At 40.5% G+C, this 6616-nt stretch overlaps 1 pseudogene; it reads left to right on the top strand.

Annotated features, from left to right (window-relative positions):
* LOC135052699 (5S ribosomal RNA) lies at positions 1–119 on the top strand (annotated as a pseudogene).
* The last annotated feature ends 6497 nt before the right edge of the window (positions 120–6616 follow it).

Below are 6616 nucleotides of genomic sequence, written 5' to 3'. Positions count from 1 at the left end.
CTCTACTACCATACCACGCTGCCAGCGCCCAATCTCGTCCGATCTTGGAAGCTAAACAGCGTTGGGCCGGGTCAGTACCAGGAGAGGAGACTATCTGTGAATACCTGGTGTTTTAGAGTAGGAATTAATTTCCCTCTCTATGTGAAAAGGGACACCAACAGCAGTATCACCACTAATCCTATCCAGCATTTCTCCACTACCTCGTTTAGCCATTTCATCTTTAATGCAGTTCAATGCCTCAAATTTTGTCTACAAATATGGTATTTGTCTATAACTCAGGTGTTTAATCATAATTTTTTTGGTGACCATTAATCATTATTTAACTTAATCTAAGTGACGATAATTGGACATTCCTACAATATCTCGTTTGACCACCCCTCGGTCCCATTAATACAGAAATTCTGTACTGGTCAGGGGAAATGGGGGTATGACAACTCAGTGTCTACAACCTTTCCGAACATTCTTTGAAATAAAGAGACCAGAACACTTTAACATTTTTTATAATTCTTTATTCTTTTATGGATCTTTTGGATGGGTAATTACGGTTTAATATTATCATTAAAAGTTATGTTTTAAATATTTCCTAATATACATTACTGAAAAATTTATTTTCCTTGTACAAGAGTGCGCCCACACAAGAGCCTTCTTTCCCTCCCATTTCAAAGCTCTGTGTCACTGCAAGGGGTGGTCTTCAGTATGCCGACTGATGGGATCTCGGCACACAGTATACCGGCGCCGGGATCCCGACAGCCGGCATACCGACAGCCGGCATACCGACACTTATTCTCCCTCGTGGGGGTCCATGGCCCCCCTGGAGGGAGAATAAAATAGCGTGGCGTGCGTAGCGCACCACTGTGCCCGTAGCGTGGCGAGCGTAGCGTGGCGAGCGCAGCGAGCCCGCAAGGGGCTCATTTGCGCTCGCCACACTGTCGGTTTGCCGGCGGTCGGGCTCCCGGCACCGGTATGCTGGTCGCCGGGAGCCCGACCGCCGGCATACCATAGTGAACCCACTGCAAGTATCCATTCCATATCTGTGCTGCATTTTTGTGAGCAGTATATATAGTAGTACAGTGCAGCATTTTGGTGACCAACAGTATATAGTTGTACAGAACAGTAGGCCTTTGCTATTGATATAATAATATTACTGGCATATAATTCCACACATTAAAAAATGGAGAACAAAAATGTGGAGTGTGAAATAGGGAAAGATCGAGATCCACTTCCACCTAGTGCTGAAGCTGCTGCCACTAGTCATGGCAGAGACGATTCAATGCCATCAACGTCGTCTACAAAAAAAATTTCAGAGAGGTTTTGCCAAAACACAAAACCCGAAAAATTTCTGGTGCACATCTCTAATTATCATGCACACACTAGCAGTATTTACTATATGTGCTTATGATGGGGCCCAGACAATGCACTCTCTAATGGTTAGCCAAACATCTGTGAAAGCTGGCCACACACCCCTCTGGAAACTGACCACACCCCTAAACATGGGCCCCTACCAGGGGCGTAGCCAGAACTTTGTGGACCCCTGAGCAACATTTTGTAGGGACCCCGTCCCAATGCTTCTAGAGAGACACCTCTCTGCAGCAGTTGTTAATTCAATTCCATATAGTAGTGCCATAGTTCAATTTCTGAAAACTAGTAATGCCCTAGTTATTGGTATACCCCATAGTAGAGCCCTAGTTCACATTATGTGACACTGTAGGGCTGCCAGTACACATTATCCAACACCGTATCCCCAATTCACATTATTATATACAGTGTCCCTAGTTCATATTATGCCACACTATAGTGCCCCTATGCCTCCACTTCATATTGTGCAACATTACAGTGCCCCAGATCATATTATGTAATATTACAATGCCCACCAGTTCATTTTATACCACATTACAATGAGCAGCTCCAGGGGCATAACTAAATATATTGTAGGCCCCAAGACAAAGGTTTGCAAGGTCCCCTACACTATGTATCACCCAATGGTGAGAACTGTATATAGCACATGTAAGTGTGGCAGGGAAGGTGGGCCCCTCTCAGCTCTGGGCCCCATAGCAGCAGCACTCCCTGCACCTATGGTAGCTATGATCTTAACCCCTACCACTGCATTCCTCTGGTGGGCCTTTCATGCTCCAGTCTGACAATGCCTTCAACATCTTATACAGGTGCTCCAATAATCTTCATAGAACCGAAAGATATTAGCTTGCACCTCTGCATTGACTATAGGGGGTTTCTTTACTAAGTTCAATTTTTATCAATTTAAAATCCATTAAAATCGATGTCAATCAATGTTGGTTTCCTGGAGCTGAAGCAGGAGCATATTAAGAGAAGAGGTGGCCCGTGTGCTTTCTCAATCCAGGCCCCCTCCTATCTAGCAGGTAGTGACAGTGACTCTGAACACTAGGTGATGCGCAGGTCTCCAGGAAAATGGCATATGGCCATTTTCTTGACCATTGTCCAATCTGCACATGTGCAAGACAATGGGAAAATGGCTGCTGCACCATTTTCACAGAGACATGCACATCACCTAGTGCTCAGAAATACTGCTGCTGCAGCAGGATTATGAAGAGGTATGTATTGAAAAAATGGATTTAGGGTGTGTGGTGTGGGTCCACACACTGCACCCATTATAGATATGCCACTGGGCCAAAATACACATTTATTAACAGATGATTTTTATGTGTATTTTATCCCTGGAAGTACAACATTGATTTAGATTGATTTCCATAAATCTGAATGCATAAAAAACGATGGAAATTGAGATGAAATTGAGAGGTACTTCCTATCCAAATGGACCTTATTTAGTAGCATCATCTATTAGAACATGCTTCTATGTCCATTATCATCTTCACAGATCACAAAAATCTTGATTACTTAAAGACATCCAAAAGACTTAACTCAAGACAAGCATGTTGGGCATTGTTTATTTCAAGTTTTAATTTTGTGGTGACCTACTGATGAGGTCCACAATACAAAAAAAGCTGATGCTTTTTTGTCAGTTGTAGGAAACTAATTATGAGTTTTTTCAAGATCTTTCTGTATTGCCTGCAAGTTACATAATAGCCACTAACAATTTACAAAGTTTTTGACAGTGGCTCACAAAGGCCACCAAGGAATTTAAGGACTGCATCTTTCTCCTTATCCATTATCCTTGTCTTCAAAAATTACTGGATGGCTGTTGTTTTTTAATGTCCTGTCTGTTTATGCCATACCATGATGTCCTTACCACTGGGCACCATGGAATTCAGAAAACTACAGCACTAGTGTCTCATTATTTTAGGTGGCAACATTTGTGTAAAGAAGTCATAAGATTGTCTCAACTTGCTTCATGTGTTCATACATCACATACTCTGCCTTCAAGATTTTTACAGCCCCTGCTGAATCTCTTGGCTCCAGAGAGGGACTTGTCTGTAGACTTTATTTCTGAACTACAGTACCACCTTCACAAGGACTTTAAGAAATACTGATTCATTTACTAAGATGGCCCACATTTTGCCTGTAAAAAGTCATCCAGTGCTTCTCAAACTGCAAAGATGTTCAACTGTAATATCTTTAGGCTTCATGGAACTCATTGAACAATTGTCTCCAACCAAGGTCCTCCGTTTACTGCAAGGTTTTGTGATGCCGTCTGCCAATCATTACAAATCCAGTTATACCTATCTTATGGTTTCCATCCTTATGTTCACCAGTGTTTGGATCAATACATACTATAATAGTCTAATCAGAGTTCCAACAGAAAAATTGGATTACCTCTAGCTACAGTATATTCACATACAACACTAGATTTCATACTTCCACAGGACTCAGTCTGTTCTTCTCTAACCACCATGGTTACTAACCTTAGTTCATTCTTGAAACTATATTATATTCTGAAACAGTATTCCAGAGGAAGAAAGTTTACACAAAACACTCCAAGAGATTGGAAAATATCTTGTTAAATATCTACAAGAAACCCAAAAGAGACACAAGAATCAAACAGACAGGCATTGTTTAGCTGCTCTACCGTAAGTACAGGCATTGGATACAGAGTGATTCTACTTATAAACTATTTATCAACTTCTACAAGTCTATAGAATCTGATTGGTTGCTATGGGCAACAAACCCACTTCTATAAATCCGCTCTTTAGTAAATATACTCCAACTCTATATATAGCAAGTTATGTATGTCCGCGCTCAATCTAATTCTTCCTACCAGCACTTGTAAACATCTGCTCCTCTGCAAAGGCTTACATTTTGCTCCACAAATCCCTACTCATTAAAGAAATTCTAAGCATCTATGGAAATAGTGTTAACATGTTTAGAGAGTTTTTAGAGGCTTTCTCTTTCAATTATATATTTTTTTAAAAGGACGACAGTGTGTTTTTTAATTCTCTCTTGTTTTTTATATTCTTTCTTAGGTAGATTTTAATGTAACTGAATTCATAACAATATAGTGTGATTAGTTTCAGACAGGTTTAAAATTAAATACAATCAAAATCAAGATTATATAATTCTACTAAATAAGAAAAAATCACAAGATCTGTTTTATTTCTTCTGTTCAAGACAATGAAATTAGCAGATAGCAATTTTCATATTACAAGAGTATTCACTAGCTGAAAACACAATTAAAAGCTATATTGCATTGAAACTTCATCTAAAAAACAAAGTAGTTCTCAGCTAATTAATACTTTTCAGTACTAGTCACGCTAAATTTATTTGCACAAAATTTTTTTATCAGAACACAATTCAAAGGAGGCTTTTTTGTTACACTGTGAGACTGTTTGAATAGGTTTGACAGAATGTTAAAGAGACTAATGCGGGCCATATATCTATGAGGCAGACTCCCAGTTCTGCTGATCAGTGGCCATCGATGATTGGTGATCCATCAGTGGATGGGGGAAAACAGCATGAAAAAAATCCCTGACTCCGCAATCCAGATAATTTTTTGGTGGTATCAGCAAATTGAGGATTTCCAACAATTTGGATTACCCCGATTCCTGGACCCTGGCATTGGTAGAATGATGAATTGGGGCAATCTATCTTAGATGTACAGTATGGGGCCCATCAGGCATAGATTTACTAATGCACAGTTTGTGAAAGCCACTGATGACTGATCATTGTTTTTCTACCCCCTCAAATGATGCATTTTTTCCCTGCTTAAAACCTGGATACAATTTTATGAAACTATTTTCTGTTTGGTGCTCCTGACCTCTATGTAAACTCATTGCTGAATTAATCTGGAAATCTGCACCTATCTAAAATATTCCAGTCAATGCAGGGCCACACACAGAATGACTAATATGTTGGGGTTTGGGTTTTTTTGCTGGGTGATGGAGTCTAAGAACAGAAATGTCATGGAGGTGTAGACTGATAGACAGGTCGGCTGGCAGAACAAGGCTGGCCGCTGTCCAGATGATTCACATGTTAGAACTCCATGGGAGGGGCCAGATTATTCAGTCCACTACGGCACAGAGATAATCTTCAGATTTTAAATGTACAGTGCATCCTATTGGTATGGTGATCTCTAGTTTCTCCCATGGGTATTGCCATTTTTAATATTATCGGGGGAATGTAATAGTTTTTGAGAAGCAGGAAGTCCAAGACTTTGTGCGAGTTCTCCCATTTTTTAAAGCACCAATCATTTACACAGAAAAACCACTGTACTTGATTTATTGTTTTCTACTATTCATCTCTGCAAGTGAAAGCAGGTCCCTTCATCTTCTGTCACAGATTTCTACATGTCTACTACTACTCATCTGTGAAAATACTTCCCTTCATATTCGTTAACAGACTTCTGCATGTTTACTGGTTCTTCTACACATCACAGAAAGTGTATCAGTTGCCTTATTTTCAAATACAAATCTTTGCATTTTAACTGTATTCCTTTGTCTGTGTCCACTCCCCTCTACAAGTTTAGTGGATTGCCTTATCTCCCTGCCACTAATGCCTGCTGATTAATTGAACCTGTTACAGCATTGCTGAAATTCTCCATGCACTGCAAACTGGTAAGCTGCTGTTTACTTACATTTCATTTATGTGTTATTTGTGTTCTGTCCATACAATAATAAATAGAACCATTTCTGATATGTACACTAAGACTGCTTGAATATTGTGGGATTATGTTTAATGCTTTATGTGATCTGGATTAGAGCTGGTTCATAACAGCACATTACTCCTCTTTCCCTTGTAGAACTGCCATATACAATATAGAGCACAAACTCCTGTTCGGGCACCCAAAGTGCTGACTTATCGCACATTTCAGCATACCACCTCAGGAGGGTGCGAGCTGAAATGTGTCCCCCCCATGGCTATTCACACCCAAATGGAGCAACAATTGCTGCCAATATGTGCATATGTGCAGTATAAACACATTCAGGGGAAAATTCAGATCTGATCGCAGGGCTGTGTTTTTTACTGTCCTGTGATCAGATAGTCGCTGCCTACAGGGGGAGTGTATTTTCGCCGTGCAAGTGTGTGTTTCTGTGTGTTAGCAGAGCTGCTAAAAATTAGTTTGTGCAGTCTCTGCGCAGCCCAGGACTTACTCTTCCAGTGCGATTGAATCCTACTGATCGGGGCCGGAGCTGATGTCAGACACCCTCCCTCAAAATGCTTGGACATGCCTGCGTTTTTCTGGACACTC

The sequence above is a fragment of the Pseudophryne corroboree genome, chromosome 2 (genome assembly GCF_028390025.1).
Source record: "Pseudophryne corroboree isolate aPseCor3 chromosome 2, aPseCor3.hap2, whole genome shotgun sequence".
Taxonomy (NCBI): domain Eukaryota; kingdom Metazoa; phylum Chordata; class Amphibia; order Anura; family Myobatrachidae; genus Pseudophryne; species Pseudophryne corroboree.
Note: the sequence above shows the minus strand (reverse complement) of the source record. Positions and strands in the feature narration are given on the sequence as shown.